The 21,553-nt window shown below is 38.8% G+C and overlaps 1 pseudogene; it reads left to right on the forward strand.

Annotated features, from left to right (window-relative positions):
• The window catches only part of LOC122814974, a 66,487-nt pseudogene that overhangs the window by 23,033 nt on the left and 21,901 nt on the right, over positions 1-21,553 (forward strand).

Raw genomic sequence — 21,553 nt, forward strand, 5'->3', positions numbered from 1 at the left:
AACCCAATCGCACCACCAGACGACTAAGATCCAGCAACAAAAATCACTTGCAGATCACTAAAGCCAATAACTCTGCTGGTGAAGCACTATTCTCTTGCACCATAGCCAAATTATGAAACTCCCTCCCACTCACAATTACCTCCATACCATCATGCACCCACTTCAAAACTTTACTAAAAGCGCACCTAAAAACATGCTGGCTATGCCCTTGCAACTCCCACTCTAATATCACCCTTCCCATCCAACCACTACCTTTCTTTCCACTCCACTGACTACCTTGATTATAGCAAGCTCAGATGCTCATAAGCCAGTACTTATTATACAGCAGGAACATCTTCTTGTAACATTTGTTAATGTCTGTTATGTACTTCACAGATAAAGATTCTAGTTGTCTACTGATGTACTATGTTCTTCATCTGTAAATATGTTGTAAGTAATTGCTATGTAAATTGTTAATCGCTATGTAATCCAGTGTAACTACTGTCTGTTTATTTTAACTGTGGAGCTTTTCTCCCCGGGCCTAGTCGGGCACTCCCAGTCAACAAATATAAATAAATGTTTTTACAAGTGGAAGCCTCAAGAAAGTTTTTTACAACTTTACAACTTCTACTAATAGAAATTTCCTAAAGTGGAAGCCTCTTTGGAAATCCAGGTTCTTTTCGCTGGTTTGTGGTCTTTTGTACTTACTAATTGGATAAATAAATAGATGCCTGCCCTGTCCTGGAAAGTGGCGTAATTTCCCCCAAAGGCGTTGTCTTTGCACTCTAAGGACCACTTACTTAGCTGGCCACTGTCCTTTTTCTTAACTAACAGATTACACTGTATGTGCCAGTTTCTTCATCTCTCCTTCTCATCAGAGTGAGCCATCTCTCATCATACTGTGACTCGGTATTCACTCTCAACATCTGTCCAACTCTTTCCCAACCACCTGTCCATACTTCCTCCATAAATTCTCCCCACATCGTACCAAATCTATTTAATGATACCGCACATCTTTACCCCAAATGCAGACTGATTATCTCCATTTCAACTCAAATCAAAATAAAATTAATTGAAAAAATACTCTCCAAAAAACAAAAATCAGTAATACCTGAATATACTAAAATCCTTATAGGAGGAGACATTCACCCTAATTCTGTCCCCATCTATTACAACCAACATCTAGAACATTCCCTTCCACACACTACTTTAATTCCACAATGGTCAGCCCCACACCCTGGTAATCTAACTGCTGCTGCCATAAATATTAGAAGCATGAGAATTAAAACTGCTGAACTACATGCCTGGATTACTCAAAACAAACCTGATATTCTGGTTAGAACTGAAATGTCAAAGTCAAAGTAAATGTTATTGTCATTTAAACACCACAAGTGAAGTCTAAATGAAATTACATGCATCATGTTCAAATTGAAAAGACAAACACATACACACAATTACACATGCTTAGAATAGAAAGATATACATATTGCACGTTTATCAGACCTAGCATTTACCTTTCTCTGACAGTTATATTATTAATTACTACTACAAAATGTGGCTTAAATCCCATGTGAGTCTCCAAGATTACACCCCATGGTTATAATATCATCCATAACGATTGTATAAAGAAGAAAGGCAGAGATAATACTTTCCAAAAACTACTATATTTCCCCATACAACAAGTCAAAACAAAATTCAGTTTAGTGGAGCTTCTTCTTACTTTTGTGTAAAGAAACAAACATAAGCAAATATGTATTACTGTCCTTTACATCCTTTCTGGGGCAATACAGCTACACTGGAAGATATCCTGCATTGGATATTCATAACAATTAGGCAAGAAAAATACTACTATGTGATGTCAATATCAATTGGTTGGACATAACCTTTAATTCCCCTACATCCAGTATGAACATGAAGAAATTCAACAGACATTACTTACTTTAAACGTATAGCAGTCTTAATCCTGCCCTACAAAATGAAAAATGTATTCAAAAACAATTCTCCTGCAGGAAAGAACACCTATCCCCCACACAACATGGCTTCCTTCCTCCCATAATACTAACTGCCTTTATAGATACTGTCAGTAAAGTAAAGATAATGGCAAACAAGTGTTCTCATTATTTCTAGACTTGTCTAAAACTTTGGAAACATAAGTCGCAGTAAATTTCTACTTCAAATGTCCTCACTAGGAAATTGTTTTGCTTGTGTCTCATTTGTGCATTTTATCTGGCTTTAGTTCACTGAGCTTGGAAAATGTGGAACAAAATTCACTGCCTGTAGAAGAACAAATACCTTCATATCCTTCCACACCTTATCATCGGAGAGCAGTACAAGTTACAGAAATAACCAGTGCAGAGATGTGCACCTGCAATGTACTTTGCACCAAACTACCACCTGCTTGTGTGAAATGCAGCACAAACTATTCCTTTGTACATGGCAAGCAAGTAGCTTTCGACTGTGAGGTCAGTCCAGGAGTTTATTGCATAGATGAGAACAAATGCAATCGAACACACTTTACACTTAGCATGACTTGTCAGTTTTGTTGGTAGGTGCCCCTATCAGAGTATGTATGTACAAATTCTACAAACTGTATGACTGTATCCTGTCCTCTAAAATGGTACAATGCCACCTGTACTGTGCTAGACCATGTTCATTGTATGGGCTGTAACAAAAGGAGATACTGCCAGCCCAGCTATCTGGAATTTTGTAAATGATTGCATGTCATTTGTGAATATTAACATGATTTATATAGAAGTGTAACAAAAGGAGATACTGCTAGCACAGCTGTCTGGAATTTTCTAAATGGTTATGTGTCATTTGTGAATGCCAACATGCTTCATGTAAGATGCTTGTGTTACAGATGTATGAGAACTATATGTCATATTGTATAGACATGTGCTGAAGAGATATTTTGTAAAGTACTAAGCAAAAATGTATATATACTATTGTAACTGTTTAAATGTATATATTTTAACAATGGAAATGGAATACAAGAGATTAACTTGCAAAACATCAGAAAAATTGTTGAAATTAAGATGTTATCTTTCAGTTTCAGTGCAACATGAGACATAATGTCTGTACTAGAGAAGTTTTTTGTATTGTCTTTAAATGTGGAGGAATGTAAATTATTTTACAACTTCCACCATTTTCCAAAAGATCTGAAGTCTATGTATTTTCACAGGTAGATGTTAAATGCTACCAGCTGCACCAGTGGTTGTTTTTCTCCTGGGATATAGTCAGATGACAAGAAGTAATGTCATTCTGCAAGGTATCCCAGCAGTAATATTTGGGATATTAATTTAAGAACTCTCTGAGAGAGAGAGACTGAGCAATTTGTATTTTGTCTTTTACCTGACAAGAAGATCCACTCACCACATCTATCTTGTTTGCTCTGTAAGTAAGTTAACTAGGGTACAGTAATTTGTCTTACATACAATCAAGAATATAGTGAAGTATATCATAGATGTTTTCTCTATTTATTTGAGACTGTTCTGCAATGTTGTTTTACATATTTCCTGTGATTCTGAACTCTGATATAACTGTGATTATATACTGAGTATTTTCTTGTTGTTTTATTATTTATTATTAAACATATTTAAACCTATCATTGTGGTCGCGTGGGTTTCCTCCGGGTACTCCGGTTTCCTCCCACATCCCAAAGACATGCTGTAGGTGGATTGGACACTCCAAATTGGCCCTAGGCATTAGTGCATGCATGTGTGTGCCTTCTGTAGAAGGTTGGGTGCCAGGCTGGCAACTCGACACTGTAAAACTCCACTGCCAATCATGAGCGGACAGGTGATCTGCTGTGGCAACCCCTTACCGGGAAAAGCCGAAGATTGTGGCTGATATTTGAGAGACATATTTAAGTTCTGAGAGTACTTGCATATTTATTTGGTGACACTGTGAGCCATTCCTAATAGCCTTGCTCTTGGTCTAACTACCATTTGTTTTGACAGTAATATTACACAGTAAGATTGGACACCTTTTGTTAAGGGCCTTAAAGTAGCTGATAAGGACGTGGCTGGTGGCAATGATTACTTTATAGTCTGGGCAGAAGGGGGGCATAGCTAGTAAACCTGTACCAGCCTTTCCCAGGTGTGTGTGTGTGTGTGTGTGTGTGTGTGTGTGTGTGTGTGTGTGTGTGTGTGTGTGTGTGTGTGTGTGTGTGTGTATAAATCAAACATCAAAGTGTGTGTGTGTCAGCTACTTGGGCAGGGACATGAAGCACAGGTTGGACAGAGAGCCGCTGGAGGTCTTGGCTTGGCCACTCAGCTGAGATCTCAACTCTATTGCTGTGCCAGTGGGGATTCTTATTGGGGATTTGGAGAAAGAGGGAGAAACCTGCCCTGGAATGACTGTGGTCTCCGTGTGCTCTTAAGGCAAATTGCACTTGATGCAAAAAGCTGCATCTGGAAATACTGGGTGTGTACTTGTCATCCTCCCAATGTACATCCCCCACTGGTGCTAATGGTGGGGATTAAGGCTCCTTGATTACTGGGCCAGTGGTGGGGTGTCACATAGATAATAGAATATGTCCCAAGATGTTGCCTTGCAAGTGGACTGGAGGATACAAATAGTCTACTGCATTGGCTTTGAACATTACATTGGGAGGATTTGGAGCAGATTGCTTCTACTTGGGACAGTGGTGTGAAGGACTCAGCAAACTCTTAAGTTTTGGAGGACTGGGAATATGGACTCTTATTGATCTTCTTTTGATAAGAGTTGGACAGGCCCTGCTGATGTGTCTTTGTATATATTAGTAATTATACCATTTAAGAGTATGTTTTACAGGAGTGTGTCCTTAAAATGTGGAAGAATATGAAACTACTTGATATCTGCATATTACTCATGAAGTAACATTGGGCAGCCACAGTGGTGCAGTGGTTAGCATTGTCGCCTCTCAGCAAGAGGTTCTCTGGTTCGATCCTCAGCTGGGGTGCCTTCTGTGCGGAGTCTGCATGTCCTCCCTGTGGTCGAGTGGGTTTCCTCTGGGTGCTCCGCTTTTCTCCCACATCCCAAAGACATGCTGTAGGTGGATTGGACACTCCAAATTGGCCCAAGGTGTGCATGTGTGTGCCTTCCATGGAAGGTTGGGCGCTGGGCTGGCAACTCGACACCGTAAAACTCCACTGCCAATCATGAGTGGACAGGTGATCCACTGTGGCAACCCCAGGAAAAGCCGAAAGAAGAAGAAGAAGACTCCTGAAGCAACATTGAATGACTGTCGAGATTATTCTGTAGTGCTTGAAGGTAAAGTGGACTAGTGATCTCTTGGAGTCTGGTGTATGTTTCTTCTGAAAGTCTGTGTTGGCCTCACTAGGCTGGCATTCAAGCAGATAAACTTATAAAATTAAAGAAAGTTGTATGTCAGATTTCTAATTGTACAACTTTAAGAGATTGTTTTCTTTTAAAGAATATCTGAGTGGTGATCTCTTTGGAGGTTTCTCAATACACTTTTTCTGAAAGTCTGTGTTCTCCCTGGCTTGCTTGGCATGCCAGCAGATGAATGAATGAGATTAAAGAAAATTGTAATCATACCACTTGTACCAGTTTTCTTTATAAGAAGTTGTGTAATTATAAGTAAAGCAGATTGATCGTTTCTATTAAAAGGGCCATGTAAGTAATTTAGGCTTCCTTAATTCTATTATAATTATTGTAGATTGCCCTTGACCTTCATGATTTTTTTTCCTTTGTCTTAAGTTTATCTCCTAGTTAAAGTGAATGTCCTCTCTTGTAACTGCTGTACAACTCATTGCTTTGTAAAGTACATTGTATAGCTTCAAAAATGACCCCATCTGATGTATGTTTTGTAACATGAATGCCTGTTCCTCTGGTTGCATGATGTGATTAAAATATTTAAATGTAAACTATGTAAATAAAGTTTTTTTAATTAAAAAAATACTTCTATGGCTTGAAACTATTTGTCCAATAAGTATCATTCTTACACAGCTATGCAGTAAAATGGCACTTCACCTTCTCTCCATATCTTCCAGTCACCACTGCTACCCCAGAAAGTTCTATCCTTGGTCCCTTCCTCTTTAAAATTCTCACCCACACCTTCCACACATTGATACAATAGGCCTCCCTAATACAATATACAGATGGCTCCACACTCATATGTACATCTGACAACTTGGCTCATCTCCAAAAAATTTCTCAGCAAGCTTTAACAGACACTGAAACATGTCTGTAACTCAAAACTTAAGTTCAACCTCCAAAAAAAAAACTACTTCTTACTTTTCCCCAAATCCCTCTCTCATGAAAAAGCAAAATTTAATATCCTCTCTCTTAATAAAACAACCATTGAAGTCACTTTTCATAGCAAATTATTACGGATGAGAATGGGTGATCATCTTAAATTTGACCAGCATATAAAAATTACGTAAAAAAACTCACCAAAATCTTGGGATGCTTTATAGAGCCAAAAACTTTTGCAGCAATTTCCTCATTCTCTCACTATTTTATGGTGCTCCCATCCTTACTAAAGTCTAGGCATCACAAAAAGCAAAACTTGAACAATGTGCAGTAAATACTCCTTTCATAACCCACCACTGTATAGCATTAAAAAGCCTAAATTGGTTAGAACTATCCCATCAACTAACACATACACAGCTTCTTGCCACCTATAAAATTATCCAGCATCTGTCTGCTTGACTGGCACTAAATACCACTCATTACAACTATGTTCCCCCAGGTAATTACAATCCCATGATCAAATCTTTTCTCTGTATACAAACCAATCAAATCTGCTGGACATTTTCTGTACTCATATAATGTTGTTGAGGCCTGGAATTTATTACCTAAGGCTATAACTAACAGATCAGTGCCCTCCCTCCACTCCTTTAAAACCACTCTGAAAGACTTCCTAGCCAAAATCTGCCTCTGTTCTGAATTGATCCTTGGTTAATCTATATCCTTAATTATGAACAAGTACCTATTCATACCTTATACCTCCTTATCCCCCCACTTTACTCACTTACAAACTTCAATCAGTTTCTCTTCCCTGGCTCTCTGTCGAAATATACCATAACCCCATTATTTTCTCCTTCTTCACATTGCAGTTCCTGATCCTATTATACTAACTTACATTTAATTTCTATAAGCTGGCTAACATTTCTCTAAATATTAAATTATTGTCCTATACATTGTATCTATTTTAACCAATATTGCCACATTATGTCTAATCTGATATAATTATTTAAACTGTAGATGGTTTCTATTCTTTTTTAAGCTTATAAAACTATTACTCTTAAAATGTTTTTGAAATACTTTTGAGCTTTTCTCCCCAGGCCTCCACTGAAAATGGGCACCCATCCAGTCGGACTCTCCTAGTAATCTAATGTCAATAAATAAATAAATGTATCCCTCTGGCATGAATCTTGAAAGACTTCAATTGTATTCATACACAAATAATTGATAAGAGTAAGGGTAGCCTTTGAGAAAGTTTCACACTGAGCAGCCATAAGAAATAGTTTAGAAACTTTGTACAGAAAGGATGCTCCATTCCATTCTACATGTAACTGTATAACATGGAATGCTGTGATTAATTGGACATTGTGAGAAGTGTTAAGATGGGCTACCTGTTGAAAATGTATCACAGAATTACTGAAAAGTAAAAACAATTATGAAACTTTTGAAGAATATGATAACCAAGTATCTGCAATGTCTCCCAAAATCTGTATAATACCCCAAATTGTCAAAAAGTGTGTTTTATGTAGAGCACAGAGGATGTATACTGTTACAATGATGCTGCTGTTAACTATCAAAAACTATATTTTATTCAGAGCACATACTGTAGGATGTATACTGTTACAATGACGCTGTTGTTATCATTGCCCTCAGAAGAATGTCATAAAATGTGCTTGATATTGTAGCTGATTTTTTTGGTTATGCAACATAATAAAGACTGATTTTTTTTTCTGTTGGGAAATTTAGAAAGCAGGTTGTATTCAAGAAAGCATAATAACAAGTTGTGAATACTTTTGTGAAGCATAGCAAGTATTGTTTTCAACTATATGGGTAGGATTCAAAAATGCTTACTGTTCTGGAAAAGCCTTAATTAACAAGGATTATGCATTGCAATAAGCCTTTCTAATTCAAAAAGTGCTATCCTACTATTGTTTTCCCCTGATGGTGGCCAAAATGTGGGCAGCAGCCTTGCAGGGTAGCTGCACTCTACTGCAGCAGTCAAGGGGTGTGGGCTTTCCCCTGAGTCAAGTTAATGTTTTTCTCTAAGGGGAAAAAGTGAACACTGTATTTTAATGGTGTTCACCCAATTTCTTTGGGAGTAGTTGCAACTCAAACTATGATTAAGGTAAGTATATCAGAGCTGTGTGTGTGTGTGTGTGTGTGTGTGTGTGTGTGTGTGTGTGTGTGTGTGTGTGTGTGTGTCTGTGTGTCTGTGTGTGAGTATATGTGTGTGTGTCTATGTGTATGTCTGAGGGGCCATGAATACGGCTGAATAGATTTTTTTTGTGCGCGCATGTTTATCAGGAAGCTTGTCCTATGGGGAGGCATGGAAAGCCAACTGTGTATGTTTGTGTGTAAGTGTCTGTTGGAGCATATGTGTGGTGTGTGAGTCTTATGGGTCTTGTTTGTTGCTGCATGGATGTACACACATGGGGCTATTATGGAAAACATTAATGCAGTCAGGTTTGACAGTACAGTGCTCAATTCAGAGACTTTTTTTTCTCTGTAGGTTTTACCTTGTTTCTGAATCAGAGGTTATCTCCATCAAGCTAATTGGTCAACTCATTTTGGCCAGTTAGCATGACTGGAGAGAATCACTTTGAACCCTATGGAATAAGACATAATAAAATAGTGTACCATTAAAGAGTCATATTGAAGAGTCATATATTTTATTTTAGTACTGATAATCATATGGCATAGGCTTTCAGAAAGATTCTCACTGTGGGATGGAAGCCAAAATAAAAATTATAAACAGATCAAGACTTGAATTTCTGAATTTGTTAATGCTGATTTTGAGACACATCTAAAAAAGGAAAATGTATATCTTACAATGACTAATGAACCAAGGCTTGTATTGTAAAATTATTCACCCACCATAAAACAAAACTGTGGGGAAATTTCCCTGTTTTTTAGATAGACAGATAGATAGATAGATAGATAGATAGATAGATAGATAGATAGATAGATAGATAGACAGACAGACATACTGCAAGCTTTAACAAGGACCTATAATGAGCCTTATCACCAAGCCATCAAAATGAAGACCCTTTATGAAACTTCTTCCAATTATTTAGATGTCTTGAAGTTGAAAATATTCTACAGTGATCTTAAATGCATAGCAGAAAAGGCCTTTACATTATAAGTAGGAAATAAAGTACGTGTTGTGAATATAAAAAAGTAATAAAGGGTATGAATGAAATTTTACTAATGAAATATTTGTAATTTCTGAATATGTAGCTTAACTTGTACTGGTGTACACATTAAGAGATTATGATGGTGATAAAATAATGAAAAAGAAATGGTAAAAATCACAATGACAAGATATATGTATGTTTCCCAAATATGTAACACAATCTAGAAGATTTAAGATTTTTGCTTGGAAATGTTTACATATATATTTTTATACACTCAAGTAGACTTCAAAGAATTTTTCCTCAGGTAGACAGCAAATGTTGGAGGTGTGACAGGGAAGAAAGAGGCACTTGGGAACATATTTATTATTTATTTTACATTTGTTTACTGGGGAAGACCGACTGGACACCGGTCCATTTTCAGCGCAGGCCCAGGGAGAAAAGCTCCAGGGGAAAAATACATAAAATACATAAAAACAGCACAAGAATCAAAGTTCAAGAATCAGAATATCTGAAATCAAAATTCAAACAGGAAGAGATCCACAGTAACTGGATTATGAATATCAAGTTATATACACAGCAAAAGGTTAGAAGTGTTAACATTTAGCAGATAGGTACATGTTGTGCATAGCAAAACTCATTTGCATTTCTTAGCACAGTGCTTATAATATTGTTAGAGAAATCACAGCAAATCTTAAAAAAAATTTACATTGTTATGCTAGTTTTAAAATTAGGAGATGAAGAGTTTTAACCCATATCTGAAGTATCTTGATGTAGCAAACTTTTCACACTACATAGTAGTTTTACTGGGTTACATAATATATGTTATACTTTTGAGGTAGCATGGAATGTTGAAGGAAAGATGTTAAGTAAAAGGGGTGAGACAGTGTAAGAGTAGATCTGTTGTGGGTAGTCTAATTATTACAAATTAGTAGGGGTGAAGTACTATAGCATTATTGATTAGTGGCACCTAATGTTAGTGGTGGAAAGTGAACAACAAGATTACTGGTTTGAAACCAGAGGAGGGTAATGTAAAGGGCAATCAAAGCTTGTGGGTCTAATCAAGAATTCTGATGGGTTAATAGTACCAGATAGTGAGAGGTTTTGTGTGGCATATTGGTTAAGAGAGGAGCTAGACTGTATAGTAAATGTTTAACCTGGAGAGTCACAGGAGCATAACCAGGTATTTGTATAGTGCGCTTTAGGGAGCTTTTTAAATTGTGAGGTGGAACTAATGGAAGTTAGGTGGCTAGGTAGGGTATTCAGGCTTTAGAAATAGAATAACTGAAGAGATATTTCCTACCCTCATTGTTAAATTTGATGATGTCTAGGTGGTTTTAGCTACTAGATCTGAAGGTTCTTGTTGTAGAATAGAGGATAATTAGGTTTTCGAGAGCTGGAGTTTTAATTGGGTAGTAATACAGTTTGTGAGCTAATGACATTTGATTGAGTTTTATTAGCTGAGGAAGCTCTATACAGTTTAGTTGTTTGAGGGCTATACAGTGATGGGACCTATATGGGGCCTCTAGCAAATCTAGCTATCTTGTAACAAGATTCTAATTTGAGTAGGTCGGTTTTACAGAGGTTGGTTAAAATTGGGATTGCGTAAAGGAGGGTGGACAACAGATGTGTCCTGGTTATAGTGGATTTAGTGTATTTAGTGAGAAATTGTTTGTTTTGGTATAGGAGGCCAAGTTTTTTGTGAACCTTTTTAATAGTTTGGGCTATGTGAATGTCAAATGTTGGGTTGTTATCTATTTCTACACCTAATAGTTTGGTGTGGGAGGTAGGTGTGATTATGGTGTTGTTTTTGGACACAATGGTAAAGTTGTCACATGGGAGAGGGGATCTGCAGGGGCTGAAAAGAAGTTTTGTTTTATTTGGGTTCAGGATAAGCTGGGAGTTAGTGAACCAGGTTTCAGCTAATGAGAAAGCAATTTTGGATTAGGGCATGAAAGTCTGCTAATGTGTGAGCTGAGCATATGAGGGTGGTGTCATCAGCGTATTGTACCACTGAAGCATTGGGTGTGGAGGATGAGAGCTGGTTTGTGAATAGAGAGAAAAGTAGTGGTATGGAGCCTTAAGGGACTCCTAAGGATACTGGTAGGAGAGGGGATAGTTGACTTTGCCATTTTACTGCTTGTGTAGTTCTGATAGCTAGCTTTTAAACTATGAGATTGAGTGGGTGTTGATATTAAGGGATGGTAGTGTATTAAGGACTCTATTATGGTTGACCATATCGAAAGCTTTAGATAGATCTAGAAAAATGGCAGAAACTAGCTGTCCCCTGTTTCTGTGTTGGTTAACTGTGTTGGTTAAGGATATTAGAACTGTTGTGGTGCTGTGGAAGGGTCTAAACCCATGTTGATATTTAATTAGTAGATTGTTTTTTAGAAGGTGGACAATCACTTGGGTGTGAACCACTATTTCTAGTATTTTTGATAAGGGTGATACAATAGCAATTGGTCAGTAGTTGTTGAGTTCTAAGGAGCTGCCACCCTTGTGCATTGGTATTATGTGGAAGATCTTCCATATAGTAGGTACTTTACATTCTGATATTGATCTATTAATTAGAATAGTAGCAGGATAGGCTATAGCCCCTGCTGCTAGTTGTAAGAATTCTGCTAGTAAATTATTTGCAGCCAGGGTGGTAGGTTTGAGCTTGTGGAGGAGTTTTAAAATTAATTTGGTAGACACTGGGTGTAGGCTAAAGTAGGATGTATTATCTTGTGTATTTGTGCAATTTAGCGGGATTGTTAGGACAGGACAGCTGCTGTTAGACTGGGTTTCTGCTAGGGCCTTAACTGTTTCTGGAAAATATTTGTTGAACTGGGTGGGGATATTATCTTGACTGTTATGTGTTGCAGGTGTTGGGGTTTTTATTTTCTGGAAGTGCGGTGGATTGGCGGACTTTAAGGATTCCCTGTGAGATGCACTGTCGGAAATGCTGGGTGGTTGGATCGGTGTGATGAGGAAGACGATTTTTTGAGCTATGATACAGAATCAGAATTGCCTAGACATGGTAAGGCGTTGCTGTGTCTAATTAAGTTGGCTGCCAAAGAAAGTACTAGAAAATGGAAATCAAAATCTAAACAAACTATATTAGAAATAGCTAATATAGTAACAGAGATAAAACAAACTGGAACTGAGATCTTTAGAAAAGGGTAGAAGTACACTACATAGGAAAAACTGTGAATTGTGGGAACAATACATACAGGGAAGGAATGAGGTCTAAAAGAAGGCAGGACTTAAAAGAGCTATGTAATGTTTGACTGAAAATGGTTGGGTAGATTATAAGTGATGTATAATGTTTGCAACTGGGAGTGTGTCACTATGGTTTGTGATGTAAAATGCTTGCAACTAGGATTGTGTCAGTATGGATCGTTTTCATTTATATAAATGTATGATTTCTTATGTCGTAAGTGATGGTTTAATAAAGATGTTTCTTATTTAAAAAAAGGGGCAGGAATTGAATAATTTATGAAATGTTGCTTAGGTTATATGCTATATATAACAATATAGTATGTGAAGTATAATCTTTGTTAATGTTAATTTAATACAGTTTGATTACTTTTTTATAAATGTAAATTTGCCTATGTTACAAGTGCTAATTCAATAAAGTTGTTTAAAAAAAAAAGCAAACACTGGTCCTGAGAGTGTGTAAAAAAAAGAAATGGTAAAAGTCTGAAGGTATATTAGAACATATATATATATATATATATATATATATATATATATATATATACATATATATATGGGTTCCATACACTAGATCGAATTTTCACTCATTCGAAATAGTGCATGGAATACTCACTGCAGCGAAAGTGCACTTACGCAAAGTTCAGTACAATGAACATGTGTTGTACTGAACTTCCGTGCAGTACTCACAGACCTTAGGGTTAGGGCACGGGTCATAGTAAGGGGATAGCCCATAGGGCTATCCCCTTACCATGACCCGTGCCCTAACCCTAAGGTCCGTTATGACTGCAGCGCAGTGAAGGACATAGCAATGTCCTCCACTATGGCGTGATAGTCACGAACCTTAGGGATAGGGCATGGGTTAGGGTAAGGGGATAGCTTTAATAACTATTCCCTTACCCTAACCCATGCCCTAACCCTAAGGTCCATGACTATCGCACCATAGTGGAGGACATAGCTTGTTTTTTATGACTTCCACTGTGCTGCGGTGTTTTTGGTGAAGTGCACTTATGCAAAAGTTCACTTTCGTTAAAGTGAACTTTCGCAGAAGTGAGGCTTTCTATTACAAGTTCGAAGTAGTGAACTTTCGTTCTTGTAATAGGAATCCATATATACACACACACACACAAATATATATATATATATATATATATATATATATATATAAACTGAAAAAAATGTCCTCGCAAAAATGAAGGGAAATAAAAAAATATTTTAGAGCAATGGCTTAGCTGATCATCAGACTTTAGCAGCTGCATAATTTCAGACAGCTGAAAATGTGAAAGTATAAAAAGGCCACCCTCGTTTTGTGGTGACACTTGAGGATTCAGCATGGATGGTGAAACAATAGAATGGAATGAGTTTTACCACACACTGTTCAACAATGCTTCTTTACTCATGTTTTCAAAAATGCAACATCTAGTACACAACAGAACTGTCAAAACCTGTCAATTTAATACAGTCTTGGAGAGTTAGCTTGTCAGAAGCACAACATTGTAGAACATGGGATAATATAGCTTATCTAAACAATCCTGCTTTCCTTTCTGATTGACTGACTAATAGCTTTGTAAGAGAAGTTTTTATCTGAATTTATATTTTATTTTTTAACACTGTTTTTCACTGAATATAGGAAGGAAGGGATAACTTTTAGATGAGAAGGTTTTCTTTGATTTATATTTTGTTGTTTTACCTTTAATTTTCAGTGTTTGTTGTTAGAAAGGATAGGTTTTAAAAGGGTTTGTATTAGATCTTCGAACGCTTAGGTTGTCGAATGCTGAAACATCAACACCTAAACGTCAAAGTCTAATAAACGCGATAGCCAATTACGCAATTTTTTTCCCTGGGAAAAAATGTGCTTGGCTGTCATCTGGGATTTGTCCTTTTCCCTGATATAGAGTGATCTCAGAGTTGGTATATTTAGTTAGGGGGGTGTGGGGTGAAGCCCCCCACTTGATTAGGGTTTTAGAGTTTGTTTGTTTTTTTATGCTGGCCATGCAATTTTTTTCCCGGGAAAAAATCTGCCAAATTGGCCTGTCAAATTTATTAGATTTCGACGTTTAGGTGTTGACTTTTTGGCGTTAGACAACCTAAGCTTTCGAATATCTAATATAGACCTGTTTTAAAAACTCTAGCTATCTCAAGGAGCCTAGTCAGCTACAAATTCACACAGACTGCAGACAGAGAACAATCCAGAGCTTATCTAAACAATTCTGTGTTTGTGAGTTATTGGCATTTACTGTTAAAAAGAGGTGCAGCTGTGAACAATAGTGAGTAGAAGCTACTGTGCGCATTTGAATTCAGTGTAAAGGAATTCAAGCTTTTGTGTGATTTTCAAAACTTGTACAGTCAGAGCAAAAACTTTAGTATACTTAATTTAATATTTAGTTGTATATTGTATGATTTTTCTCATTAGAATTGATTTAAATTCTCTTTGTTGTAACTGATTGGATTACTATTTCCTTTCAGAATTCTTTATTCATTTGCTGTTGAATATGGATTCCTTAAATGAGCATGCCATTAATGATTTGCTAAAGCACAATTATCTTATACAGTGTAGTATATGCTATGTATATTTAAAGGTAACACCCAATAACACTGGTGATCTGTGTTCCCAAAAGCTGGATGATTTGCTTACCTTTATTAGTAGTAAATATAGACTTACTGATGACACTTGCACGTGTGCAATTGGCATGGGTTGAAGAACTGTTGTTACATATATTAATGGACTGATGAGATAAATGAGGTTTGGGACAAACCAATTTGTCCAGGACCCTCTTTTGGGAGGAGGGGTGGGGGGAAGTTGAATACAGGAAGTTGGGTGGTTGTCTATATTGTTAAGTGAGGTTAGCAAGTTTTGGATGTTTATGGGTTAGTTGGCTTGGGAAGCTAGGGGAAGTGAGGTAGGTTTGGGGAGGGGCCTAGTTATTATATTGCTGTAGCAAGGGAAGTGGTGTCACATTTAGGAATGGGTTTGTGAAGCTAACTTACATCCAGGATGACCTGTAGGCACTCCAGTGGCAGGTAGGCCTTGAAGGGTATGTGTGCTTGGGGGTCTATATTAAATGAACGAAAATCCATTACATTGAATACCAAAACAGTGACACATATTACTTGAACTGCATAAATACCGAACGCACTAAACTGCGAAATTTAAAATATCGGACGTTCATAGTAAGCCAACCTCACCACCCGCTACATATTTCCTACCCAAACAAAATAAATAAACCACATACATACACTAACCAATCATTAGCGGACCGGAGTTCCACTGTGGCGACCCCTAACCGAAAGACAACATGCACTAACAAAACCCTACTTCTAACCGTAAAGTAAAGCACCAAAACTCAACTTCTAACTGTACACTAAACCCCACATACACAACTATATATGCACTATCCTTAACCCCTCCCTAACCCTAAGGTCCGTAATTACCGCACACTTCCCCTATGGAGATATACCCAAACAAAATAAATAAAACACATAAATACATTTAACAAAACCCTACTTCTAACACTACACTAAATCTTACACACATTACCTATCTATACGTTTACCTTAACCCGCACCCTAACCCTAAGGTCCGTACCTATTGCACACTTACCTTATGGAGCAATACTGCAAATGGGCCAACTGAAACACTTCGACATTTCAGATTTTGCAGTTTTGCACGTTCGACAATTACGTATTTCACGCAATATGTGTAGATGATTTTGTATTCGCGTGCTTGGTGGGTTGTGTGCTAGGTCGGCTGGTTGGTAAGGCAAGTGTGGAGTAATGTATGTGTGTGTGTGGGTGTGTGGGTGTTTTTTTAATGTACTTTATGGTTTAAGGGGTGCTGCAATTGAGGTATGAGGGTTGTATGCCTCTACCAGATGGGAGTGTATAGGGTAGGGTGATTTTAATAGTTATGGTGTGGTTTATTTGGTTGGTTAGAGGAGGAAAAGGGCAGGAGGTTGGAGAATGTGTAGAGCATACCTCTCAGCCATCCAGATTTTCTAAGGTTTAAAGTTGGTATATTTTGGGTTTGTATCAGGTGTAGCTGGTGTTATTCTAGCAATTGACTCAATATTGAAGTCGCAATGTACTTGAGTGTGTTGTGTTTGGAGCTTCAGTAATGAGCAGACTTGGGGAAGACAGGCATGCAGGAACACTAACATAAATGTGCTTCTCCCTGTAATGGTAAGTTGTAAGCTAAATCTCTCTCTATTCTGTACCTTTGTTTAGAAGAGCTACCATAACAAGACTAGCCACTTGAAGAGGTAACGTGGTTTTAGCTCAGTGTCTCTGTTAAGGGGCACCCTGACTCCAGCCAAAACAAAACAAAAGGGGAGGGTGGATGGATGGAGGGATAGCAGGCCCTACTAACACTCACAGTCAGGAGTGAAAGGCTTTCATAAACATGACTTCTTGCTTGTCTGCTTTTTTTCCCCTCCTCAGACCTTGGTAGTTAGAGTGGATTCTGTTGCATCTACTATGCTAATATATATTTTTTTACGATGGCTAGCATGCAGAGACTTCATCAGCATTGGGAGGCAATAGTGGCCCTTTCGGAAGAGCTGTTCCAGGATGTGTTGAATGCAGACACTGTGGTGACAGAACAGGTGGGGAATCCAGCCAAAAGAGGCAGCGCTCCACTGCGAGGGCTAGGTCAGCAGCTCGTGGCAAAAGACAGCAAGTATGGAACAAGGTGGTTCCAGTTAGCCTATAAGCACCTGGCAGGGTTCAAGATGGAGGATCAGGTAATGCTCTTAGTTTGACTGTTTTGGTAGGCAGGGCAGATGCAGGGAATGTGAGAGCAGTGGAGAAGGACAGGGAGCCCTTTGGGACAGAATTTGGTTGTGACTGGAATGACATCGGGGGGCTACCATGGAGGTTACGGGGAGTTATGGGTCCAGTGGTGGGAGGGGGAAATTAGGGAGGAATGTGCAGAGTTAGAGGATAGCCCAGGACTGGGTTCTGAACTAGGTTCTGATTTTGGCCTTCACCCAGGTGACTGGTTAACTATGCAGTCTTTAGGTCAAGGAACAGGGGCAGTCTTTTAAACTCCATACATTCCTTCCACAGTTAAGGAGAAGATTTGGAAGGGGGAATGCATGGACATTTTTGAGTTAATTGATGCAGAGGGGGTACAGTGGTTGGTGGAGTCTGAGTCGGCTAACAGTAAAGATTTGTTGGCTCCCTGGCTGCACTGTGGAGGAGGAGGGTAGGTAGAATTTGACCTCAGACATGGGATAACTGGGTAGTCGGTTTTGTTTATTATATGACGGTGCTGTTGGAAAAGAATGCGACTTTGACTTTGCCTCTTTTGGGTTATTTTCTCATGATGTGGGAGGCTCAGCATTTATGGCCTGGGAATGCTTGGTTGTGGTATGACCAGAGGTTTTGGAAGCAGAAAGCAGTGGATCATTTTCTCTGCTGGGAGGTGTGGCATCCAGACATCTGGTTGGCTACCATGATGGACAGTTCCAGCTGGAGTATTAGAGGAGGTAAAGGGGGAGAAAGGAGTAGTGTGTTCTGGACCTTTAATGCCAGAAGTTGTTCATGGGTAGGGTGCAAGTTCTTGCATATTTGTTCAAGGTGTGGGGGGAGTCATTCAGCTGCTCAATGTGGGCAGCATGAGGTTAATTCTATGACTGCGAACTTAACGTCAGGGGATAGGGGTGTTCCATCTTCTCAGGGGCTTCAGATCTTTTAGGGGTAGAGGTAATTTATGTGGGCCAAGGGGGGGGGGTGTAATTTCAGAGGGGTTAGGGGAAGGTGAGGGATCAAATTCTCCCATTAAGGTGAGAGTTTTATGGCACATGCTCCAAAGCTTTCCTGAGCCTGTGCTTAAGCAGGAGGAGATATTGGATGTTTTTTTATCAGGGGTTTTCTATTAAATCCAGGATGGTGGGGAATGGGATGGTTTGCAAGAATCTGTGACTGGTGCGGGGTAAGGAGGACATTTTACTGGGTCTGGATGAGAAGGAGTGTCAGGCAGGTCAGTTACTGGGCCCCCTTTCACACTTTTAAGGTTTCTCCAGTTGTCATATTCTGAAAGGAGCTTGGCTAATGATTTCATTGCTAGTGAAGACACCAGGGTTAATTATGCATCCTTGGATGAAGTTGTGGGGGTCATTTGGGGTTTCAAGGATCCATGGTTAGTGATATGGCTATTGAGTCTGCCTTTCATCTGCTGCCAGTCAGGCAGGAGGAGTGGCCATTACTGGGCATGGTAGTAGGAAAGAAATTTTATTTTGACAAGGCCATGTTGATGGGTTCTGCATGTGCAACCTTTAAGAAATTCAGTACAGTACTTCATTGGGTATGGCAGCAATCGGTGGGTATACAGAAGGTGCTACATTACTTGGATGATTTCTTGTTAGTTGGGGAGGGATGGAAAGGAGTGCAGGAAGGGTTGGAAGAATTTTTGGGAATGTGTGACTACTTAGGGTCCCCATTGGCTCAGCATAAGTTGGAAGGTCCAATAAGAGCTTTAGATTTTTGGGGGGATTATTAGTGGATGCAGAACAGGGATTGTTTTGTCTGCCAACATCACCCCCCCCCCACCCCCTAAATGGCCCATCTCAGTACTGGAAGACTTTCAAATTCTGGTAATAACAGCCACACAGGTATAAAACGCACTCTCCAAAGCTAAGAATACAGCATCCATGAGACCAGATGACATCCCGGGGTGTGTACTACATGAACTACAAAATGAACTGGCACATCACCTAAGTGTCATGTTTAATCATAGCATGAAGCCTGAGTGGCACACAGTTACAGTTATCCCACTCCACAAGGGGGTATCCACCTTGGATCCCAGGAACTATGGCCCCATCAGTCTGATGAGTCTGATCTGCACTGGTATAGATGCCCTTGAATTTTGGCTATACAAATCTAGGCTTTACCCCCCTGGTTTCAATACATTCTTGCTGGTTCTTGCGGAACATGTATTAACTAAGAACATTATTTTTTATCAAAATAAATGTTTCCTACAAGTTCAAGGTACTGCTATGGGGGCATCATTTGCGCCAATATATGCCAATTTGTTTATGGCATATATAGAAGAACAGCTTATATATGATGGCGCCCATAATCTTTTTATGGGTGAGATGGATATCTGGAAAAGATATCTGGATGATTGTTGGTTGGTCTGGAGATCAGACGTTGAATATCTCAAAGAATTTGTGAGTTATTTGAATGAGAAAAGATGGGGAATTCACTTTACGTTGAGCCTTCATAGGAACAAAATTACATTTTTGGATGTGTTGGCATCAAGGGCTCCTGATAACACTTTCATTACTGAAGTGTATCATAAATTCCCCAAATATAACTCTTTGCTCCAGGCCACCAGCTATCATCCACCCCATATTTGTAAGAACATTCCCAAATCACAGTTTATGAGGGTTAAATGGATTTGTTCTGAGCCAGCCAAGTAAAACTACTATAGGGATGACTTGAGATCCAGATTTAAGGACAGAGGGTATAAAATGGGTGATGTCTTACAAGCCCAGAATAAGGTTGATAATATGACATGGAACAGTCTTCTCCTCTATAAACACAAAAACGAGGACAATAAGTCCCCCCCCCCCAGGTTTGTGGGCACTTATGGTAGATACACAGGTGCTTTGATTGAATATGTGCAACATCATTGGAATATATTGTTGGCTGATGCCTCTCTAGGTGCAATATTAAATGATAGATGCCATTTCTCTTTCAGGAAAGGGAGGAATTTTGGATCCATCCTTAGCCACTATAAAAAAGGACAACTCAGGGAAACCCCACAAGTACAGACCACCCTTTCAGGTGGGCCTTTAATAGGTCGTCCCCTTGTGGACATTGTGTTCATTGTCCAAAAATTCTCAAAACTAGGACTTTCAGTAGTACAAATACATCCCATGTTTTTGATATCCCTTTCTTTGCCAATTGTAATACCGATTGGGTCATTTATTTAGTTAGTTGTCAATGTTCTGCTTTTTACATAGGACAGACCTCTAGACCACTAAGAATTAGGATGTTAGAACACCTTAGTGAAGTTAAAAATCACAAAATTACAAATGCCCTATGCAAACATACCCTAAACACATGTTAAAGCATCTTTCAGTTTTGCAATAATTGACAAAATTAGTGGACCAAGGAACAATAAAACTGGTTGGCATGATATACTAAATAAAAAAGAAAAGAAGTGGATAATTAAGTTAGGGGCTTTATTCACACCTGGTTTAAATGAACAATTTTGAATGGTCACATGTCTTGTTAAAGCTATATAAACAGTGTTTGTTTTTTGATTTAATTTACACTGAGGAAGGCTAACTAATGTTATAGCCGAAACTGGTCTGTTCTTTCACTCTTGTATGTGCTTTTGCACTTAAATAAAAGGAATGATTGCTGCCTGAATTGCTGGTCCCTTTGTTCATTCTTCCCTCTTCAAAAGGAACCTTGATTATTGGATGGGAGAAAGGAAATTCACCCTGGGGATTACGTCAGTCGCCCTGCTAGACAGGGGTCCAGGGAAGTAAACAGTGTGGAAAGAAATAGCCAGGGAATTGTTATGGCTAGGCTTGTATAGGCCCTAGAGCCAATAGCCTAGTACCAACCTATGAACCTATGAATAAGATAGATTGAAGGTTAGGATTAGGACAGTTGTGGCAATGGTCTAAGTATGGATCCAGACAGTTATGGAGCCGTTAGGACTTTTGAATTTTGCATGTCGAACGGTGCATCCAGGGTGTACTTTTTGTAGGTCAGTGGCCTTTTTGTTAAAAGTTGGCCTCTGGATAGGAAGGATGACTGGAAAAGAGAGGTTGCATTTTTAGAATTCATGCCAATTTGGGAAGCCTTGGTAGTTTGGAAGGACCAGTTGCAAGGGAAGCAGGTAAATTTTCATTGTAATAACATGGCAGTGGTGCAGGTGCTGCAGATAAAGACGGCCAGTTCAGAGTTGCTACTGTTAATTTTGTGTAAGTTGGTTTTGCAGAGTTTGATAACTAATTTTTCATTTACAAGGGTGCATGTACCTGGAGTGAGCAATGCCATTGCTGACAGTTTGTCCCTATTATAGTTTTCCAGAG

The sequence above is a fragment of the Protopterus annectens genome, chromosome 11.part0 (genome assembly GCF_019279795.1).
Source record: "Protopterus annectens isolate FY-2018-M chromosome 11.part0, PAN1.0, whole genome shotgun sequence".
Classification (NCBI taxonomy): Eukaryota; Metazoa; Chordata; order Ceratodontiformes; family Protopteridae; genus Protopterus; species Protopterus annectens.